We start from the raw sequence: 8,951 nt of genomic DNA on the forward strand, positions 1-8,951 counted from the left end.
CTGCTATACTTTCCAACCTCCCTTTCTGCTTTACAGCAAATAATGATTTCAGGTACTATGGACACCGAGTTGCCAAAAATTTTAAAGCTGCTCTGTCACATTAATGTCAATTATTGGTAAGAATGAAAGTCAGGCATAAATACACTTAACCACATTGTGCTAATCATGTATTTCCTGAATATACTAAAGAATTGGTGATGTTAGTGCTTAAATATCACAAGGCACTGGCTACAAATTGTATCCCATCCTCGTCAAAGCCTCTCTGAATTATACAATGCAAAGAGAGATATTGTCATAGTTAATATTATTATACATTGAGTAGTAACCCAGTGGACCTACACCAGGAGATAGATAATGGGTAATTAATGAACTAATAGTGCATACTCCCTCTTCCCACTACTTGTCCTCTTCCTTGAGTTGATACAATATATAAGTTTTCAAGTATTTATTTAAGGGACAAACAAGGAGGACATGGTGATATTTGTTTCTAAACAACTCCCCAAAGTAGGTCTGACTCTTTTGTAAAGACTTTAAAGAAAGGCTGATAGAGCTATAAGAGGCACTTTAAGGCCCTCAGCACTGACAGCTGTTTGAATGTCCAAGAAAAGAATGAAAGGAATTCAGTGTCAACTCAGTATCTTTCTGGGTTTTTCATTCTTGGCTTACCTAAGCAAATGCCTCTCCCAATTGCCTTGCAGATATCTGACAACAAAAAGGCCAAACGATACTAAGAAGGCAAAAGCAAACTTTTCCCTGAGAGCTTCTAGGGCACCAACATAGAGCCTCTCAGAAAAATAGCTAATGGGGTAGAGGTCGCATATCTCTGCTTAAAGCTGAGGTTTTGCATAAATGCAGGTGGGAGTTATTAATATATTTCAGCATTGATAATTATACTAGCTCTTTGTACTCGCAGATTGCTGTGGCCTAAAGAAATTTGTGTTGCACTTAATTATAACCATATTCATATTCAAATGTTATCAATTAGGGCTATAGCCATTTAAATTGTAGAATAATTGATTAGATTTAAATTTCATTAGAGTTTAAAATATATCATTTATCTAAATAATGCAAATTGATAATGCAATTCAAATGCTGGAGATTGGTAGAATTTAACCAAATTTTATCACACTCAAGCATTTTATTGTATTTTATACATTTTGAAAATTCTAGATTTCAAACATACGAAAAAAGGACAGAAAATATTTTTTAAAAACCTATACACTCAATGGCACAATTTTGTAAATGTTTATTTATATATTTACTTCACGTCAATTTTTTTAAAACAATAAAATAGAAATTCAAAGAAAACAAATATAACCTTTTTCTCCATCATTTTTCCCCAGAGGTAACTACTGTCTTAAAGTTGCTAAGCTTCTTTGTGGTCTTGTCTCTTTATGCTATTTATATTACTGTGTTTCCACATATGATGCATAGTACTGCCATGTGTACTCAAAAATGTTATCCATCAGGGGTCCCCAAAGCCCGGACCGCAGACTGGTACCAGTCCATGGGCCTGTTAGGAACCAGACTGCACAGCAGGAGGTGAGCGGTGGGCTAGTAAGTGAAGCTTCATCTGTATTTGCAGGATCTCCTCAGCGCTAGCATCACTGCCTCAGGGGCACCTCAGATCATCAGGAATGAGATTCTCACAGGAGCACTTGTCCATGGCCTGTTAGGAATCGGGCCACATATCAGGACGTGAACAGCGGGCTAGCAAGCGAAGCTTCAGCTGTACTAGCAACCTCTCCCTAGCACTAGCATCACCACCTCAGCTCCACCTCAGATCATTAGGCTTTAGATTCTCATAGGAGTACCAGTCCCTGGTGCCAAAAATGTTGGGGACCACTGTTATAAATGATACATACATTCCTCCTTTTTTGTTTGAAGGTGTTTTCTATCTATGGAAAAATTCCACACCTGCTCTTTTAATCTGAGGGTATTTTCTGTCTGTGGAAGAGCACTCAGCTCATTCATAGCAGGCCAGAAGTGCTGAAGAGTTAATACCCTTGGAACAACCCTAAGCAGATAAGAGATCAGTGGAAAATATGAGGTTAGCCATCCAATCATGGTTTCATAGTCATTATGAGTTAGAAGAAGAGTAAATAGTAAATTGATTTAAATGAAAATATTAACTGATAATATACAGGAGGATCACAAGCATAGCAAAATTTACAAAGGTAGTTTGTGTGCACAATCTAGGAGCCCAAGAATGAATGTGAGGTATGGAAGGGAAACTAGTATCAAGGATCAAGTTTCTAAATTATGCAGAATTTCATTTTTAGCCTCTTTCTCTTGGTTTTTGATTGATGCATCCATTCCACGAGCTTGTGCTCATTCCAAGTTATAGTCCACATTATCTCTGAGGAGGAAATGAGCAAGAAGTGACTATAGCAGTAAACTAGCACTTAACACACCTTCTATTGTTCTTCCTTTCATATTTCCCCATTCTCCCTTCTACCTGTGCTTATCTTACAAATTACTTACTCCAAAATCTTCATCTAATGTTCTGCCTTTGGGATACCCCAGATTAAGACACATGGTCTAAAATGCACTAAATCTTTTTATTTCTAGCTATTTTCATTCTAGGCACATAAACAGCTGTCACACTGAATCCTCTGATATTTCAGAATGGATGATGCCAATTTATATCTCTGGTTTGGCCCGATCTTGCATGACATGCACTTCAGTGCACATGGAGACTTCCCCACATTCCGTGCCTGAGCTGCTGTTGTTACCCCTTGCAAGGAATGCCCTTAACCACTGCCTTTGGAGCCCTACTTTTCCTTTAAGATTCCATTTTACCTTATTCTTAAAGCTGTACTGAAATAAACCAACAAAAAAAGTTGAAAACCACATGATATCACTTATATGCAGGATATAAACCTAAAAGCAACAAACGAACAGGACAAACAGAGACTCATGGAAATGGACAATAAACTAGTGGTTACCAGAGGATAGGGAGTGAGGGGGTAAGGGTGAGGTAAAAAGGGGTCAAATATGTGGTGACAGAAAGAAATCTAACTATGGGCAATGAATATACAATACAATGTATATATGCCTTACTGTTAAATTATACACCTGAAACCTACTGGATTTCGTTAACCAATGTCATCATTAAATAAATAAATAAATTACTTAATTAGTTAGTTAGTTAGTTAATTAATTAATTAATTAAAAAAGCTGAACTAGCTCCCTAAAACTTCTATAATACTTTGCCAATTTTAGGACTTATAACAATGTTTTGTTGATGTACCATCATTAAGTTATACATTTGTGCTTCTCAGTAAGTTATGAATTCTTAATAGCATTACCTGTGACTTGATGCTGGTAATTCTGTATATTTATTGCGTCATATCACTATCTGTGTAATAAACCCAATAATTATCTAAGCAGATTAAATACTCATTCTAAAGATATTTTTAATAACATTTTAAGCTATCTAGGGTATAGACTTGATAAATAAATTATAATTACAAATTTTAAATTCAGTATTGTTACTTTTCTTATTCTGAGAAAAGTAATGTGTGGTAAAATGTAAATCATATTGTTTGCATAGCAAGCCAGTGTGGTACATTGAAAAATTATTCATAATTGTTCATCTTTACCATTATCTACACCCTTGTTTTTGCTTTGTCATGTAGAGAACATTCTTTCCCATCCCCAGATTGTAGATTTAGTTGTTATTTGTTTGGAACAAAGGTGTGTGTATGAAAATGACAATAAATCAAGACCATAAAATGATTTCCCTTATTCTGGTGTGTGTGTGTGTGCGCGTGCGTGTGTGCATGTGTGTGTGTGTGTGTGTGTGTGTGTATCTAACATTATCACCGCAACAGCTTCCTCTGGGTAACTGCTATTTCTTCAACCTCAGCCCCAGAATGACACACTTGAAGAAGAACAAAGCTATCTAGTAGTGTATGTGGAAAAGGGAAACCCCAGCTGAGAACAGGATGTCAGACATCACCTCCAGTAGAAATAGATTTTATCATGTAAAAAACGTGAGTCTAAAATAATGGCATAATTAAAGAATGAGTTCATTGTTAATGCCATTTTCCCTAATTTTATTATTTTTGCCAATTTTACGTAATTAAATTATCTGTAGGTTCAAATAAGTGCCAGCCAGGTCACATTTTCACCAGATTTTCACAGGCAGCCTCAAATAAGATAAATGGTCAGTTTTAATGTCTCCATCTTATATTAAAATCAACAACAACAATAATAATGTTAAAAATCTCAGGTATTAGATGAGAGAAGTATCAATTATTTTCCATGACTCACAGTTATAGGTTTACCACATAACCAGCTGTATTCCACTCAAATAATTCATACATGCCTCTGGCACTGGAAAACTAATTATACTCTTTTTTAGATTTAATAAGTCCCATAAATCATACCGTTTAATTTTGTAGCGCAATATTTCATCTTATACATGACAAAAAGAAATACAACTTTCCATGTGAGAAAATAACATAACAGAACTGTTATTAATAAATTAAAAGTCACTAGTTTATACAGTCACATTAATATTAAATTATTTCATTGTTTTGGGCACTTGGGGTTCATGTTTAAAACCTTGCATCTTTCTTTTCAGGTACATTTCTTTATTAAAACTATAATGTAACCATAATTTGAAGTGGAGCCATAGCAACACAAGACAGTCACACCCATTTCAGACCAAACAATTCTGTCCAAGTCGGTCTCTGTAGGCTCATTCTTGCATTTCAACATAAGGCAACAAAGGCCTTTGAAGCATAGTTGTGAGAGAATGGCAGTCAACCTTTTAAAAAATCCTCCGTGAAGGAGGCTGAATACATGGTTTGTTGCTTTTTGGGTTTCATATGGGATTGATAGAATCACATAAAGTTATTGAGGAGTTCCAGAACATTTTTAGTAGAAATTTAGAAATATTTTTATTCTTTGATCCTTTTATTATTGTTTACATTCGCTACTTAAGAAAATATTTATAAATATTTTTAAATAAAAATTTTATCGCTGAAAGACATTATTTAGGATCATAGTGTCTCAGAGTTGGAGAACATATAAAAGGTTATATTATTAATCATTTTTTCACTCTTCTATTCCAGTGGTTAACAAACTACACATTCTGAAGACCATACCTAGGCTGCTATCTTTTTAATAAAGTCTTATGGGAACATAGCCATGCCTATTTATTTGCATGTTATCTTTGGCTGCTTTCACACTACAGGGGCAGAGATGAGTAGTTGCAATGACACTGTATGTCTTGCAAAGCCTAAAATATTTACAATCTTGCTCTTTATTTAACATGTTTACTAAATCCTGCTTTATTCAATAATATTTAATATTCATGCTGTGTAGTGAAATTGTACACAGTGAAATGTATAAAATGAGAATATTAGATTTTTAGAGAATAAGCGGTTGTCTTATAGTTAACAACTAGAGATAATTTTAGCACTCAACTGATATTGTATGGTTCTGAATTCAATGTTTTTTCTCTACTACAAGAATATGAGACCTGCCTAATGATGCTATACAATATAGATATCATTTCAAAATAAGGCAATTGTAAAAAAAATCATTAGTTACTTTAAAAAATTAAGATTTCCATTTGCATATAGGTTATTCTATATATATTATAATGAAATATATCTTAGAGACTGAATCATTTTGGCTACATGACAATCTATCATGTTCTTAATTGAAAGTAGCACCTAAAAGGGTGTCTCATCCAATAGTCTAATGTTAAAGCTTCCTGACTACCATTTTCTGTTCTTGACCACTTATTATCAGGAGCTAAACAATGTATTGTCGCTTATCGATGCTGACTTGTAAAATGACAAAATTACAGGTACCTCTCTGGGCTCTTATTTTTCTACTATTCCAAATTTATTCTCTAAAAACCTGATCTTTGTCTACCAAACATTTCATTTTCTTTTTGTTTCAGAAATTTACTTTAAGACATTTACACTGTAAATTATTCTTGTACTTGTCTACACAAACATGTTTTCTTTATAATAAATAAGAAATAAACTCTGCCAATTACCTAAATGCCAAATAGAAAAGATAATTAATCTTGGTATATCCATCAAAAATAATAAATTAGCTTTTTATAAAGTGATATCCATAACATGCATTATAAAATCAAAAGACAATGATGTACAAGTGTGAGTAGATCTCTTTTCTCCCTTCTATGCATTGGAATTGTCCATTTGTTCTCTATTTAACTTAATTTCATTGACATGAACCAAGTGTTAAGACAGAAACACAGTTTCTTCTGCACCTCCTTATGCCTTACCTATTATTGGTCAGAAAGTTCAGTGACTCTTATCTCCAAAATAACTGTCAAGCTGTATCCCTTCTGCCTCATTCCAGCTGTCATAACTCTAGGTTAAGCTCTTATTTCTCTTTGCTGAACTTCTGAACTCTTATAATAAACCCCTAACTTCTATCCTAGGAAGCAGTGTTTTCCTCAAGTTTTGCAATGAATTCTCCTACTGCCTTCAGCAATATTTCAAAGAAACACTTGATCATGTCAGTCTCCTTTGTCAAAACTTTGAATAAGCCCATTGCTTTCATGATGCAATGTGTAACCTCCTGTCACAAAATATCTTTTCTTTCATAACCTGGCAACAGCTACTGGTCAGAAATCTCATATGCCTACAAGAACCAGGAAGTAAATTAACAAAATGAACCTAATGAACTATCTGCCCTATTTTATTTGGACAGGTACTTCTCAGCTTTAGCCAGTCATTGCCATTTGAGTGTATGTCACATTTTTGCCTTTATCATCTCCAGTAACTCCCATTATAAAATATGCAAAGTTAGCTCTAATGTCATTTTGTTTTCATAGCTATCTCTGACCAACCCTTCTTCCATCTCCCACCAAGTTCAAATTAAATGCTCCTTGATCTATGTCCAGAGCATGCCATATACATTCTTATAATATTCTTTACTATCATGTATTTTAGTTATCATTTCACATGTCTGTCTTTCTTTCTAAAACGTGATCTCCATGAGGGTAAGGACTAGAACATTGATTTTGCATAATCCTCAAGGCTGAGGTTCTGTACAAATGGGAAAATATTAAAAAAAATAAAATAAAACTATGAACAAAATCTTTCATAGACTAAAAAGAAAAAGGTGTGGTTAATTCAGTTTTTGTATTGTGGGGAATGATAAATACTTCATCGAGGAGATGATTTTTGACATAAATGAGTATTTCAGAGCAAATAGGAATTTACAAACCAAAGATAAAAGGGTGAAGGATGAGAGAAAACTGAGAGAAAGGGATTCTGCACTCAGGAAACAAGCATTTGCAGATTCATGTAGAGTGTGGCTAATGTTGAGAATAAAATGCTGTAAGGAATGGTGAATTGCATTGGGTTAGAAAAGGTGGGAATTAGTCAGGGACTCGTACTGAGTTCAGTGATAGTCACACTCTAAATGTCAATGTAAGGATTTGGGATTTTATCTTATGGGATGTGGGAAGTCAGGGGTATTTTAAAAGTGGAATATTGACATGATTTATCTTAAACCTTTTACTAGAAAAAATACAGCCATTTTGGCTATGTAGAGAATAGCTTGGAGAATGGAAAGTGATTGGAAAGAGGATATACTTGAGGAGGTTGCTGAAAATCTACAAAGTATAAAGGATGAAGCACTAAGTTTGAAGAATGAGACATCAGAGAGCCATAGCCAGTGGTATACAGAGTTTGCAATTTGTGAGTTCTGTCTTGCCAAAGCAGACAAGATTTTGCCAAACTTCTTTTCTAGCTAGAAAGCTCACTGATTCACCCACATGCTCACCTCCTACTTAGTCTTTAAAACACTTCTGGGAGGAAGCATTTGTTGACAATCTCCATACCTCTGACTCTCAGTCTATAGCAGGGACAACCAGTCCTCTATATTCTCCGAGTCCTTCTGCAGCAATCCAGTGCCATATGTATTTTATAGTAGATATCTCTGTTAATCATTTATTTTACACTAGGCTATGAGCATCTTGAAGAAAGTGCCCGTGAGTTGTCTTGTAGTTCTTTTTTTAACACCAAGCATTGTAGATAGCAGTAGATATTTACTGAATTAATAAATAAAAGGACTGACAAAGTAATTGCAGTAAATATGAGATACCAGAAAGTTAATATAATTGGAATTATTACTTTCTTTTTAATCTTTTTCAGCTTTGATTGCCTTTCTACTATTTTGCCTCAATCATTTGAGATAATGCTTTCTTTAATAATTAAGTGTACAAAATGAATTGTTAATTTTTATTTAATAAAATATATATTGTGTGTTAAGTGCTACATCATCAAAAACCTGACACAGGTTCAGGTATGAAAAATTAATTAAATTTTATCTCATAAAAGCCGATTAAATTTTTTCCTATAAAATGTAGTTGTGTTAGAAGAGAGCTCACGCTGAAAAAGTGCTGACAATTTTCAGTTAGTTGAAGTATAACAGAACGAAATGAAAATTTAAGATAATAATTCATTCCATTATTATTAAATTAAAATTAGGAAAAATATGTATTTTACAAATAATTAGCAGATACATCATATTCCACATATTTCAGCTTATACTCTTTAATACTTTAAAATATAAAACTATGAAGTGATTCAATTAATTGTTTTTTGTTATCTAAAAACTGATTAACTGCATTAACTTTATTTAAACAGAACCAGTTTTGTCAATTAAGAATAAACCTTTGGCTTGCATTAGCATTTATTTTCCTGGGGTCTTTTACAGTGACAGAGTGAAATGAGCACCATTTCTAATACATCGCAGTTTCATACACCATTTAGTGCTACCCAGTTAAAGATCACTAATATCAATTTAAAAATATTTATCTTCTTGTCTACAGCCATGCTACGCTGAACATGCCAATCCCATCTGATCTCGGAAGCTAAGTAGAGTCAGGCCTGGTTAGTACTTGGATGAGAGACCACCTAAGAAGACCAGGTGCTGTAGGCATACAA

General features: G+C 34.0%; 1 pseudogene; it reads left to right on the top strand.

Annotated features, from left to right (window-relative positions):
- Positions 1–8,828: 8,828 nt before the first annotated feature.
- On the top strand, positions 8,829–8,946 carry LOC112481289 (annotated as a pseudogene).
- Positions 8,947–8,951: the final 5 nt, after the last annotated feature.

Source organism: Pteropus alecto, unplaced genomic scaffold (genome assembly GCF_000325575.1).
Source record: "Pteropus alecto unplaced genomic scaffold, ASM32557v1 scaffold14, whole genome shotgun sequence".
Classification (NCBI taxonomy): Eukaryota; Metazoa; Chordata; class Mammalia; order Chiroptera; family Pteropodidae; genus Pteropus; species Pteropus alecto.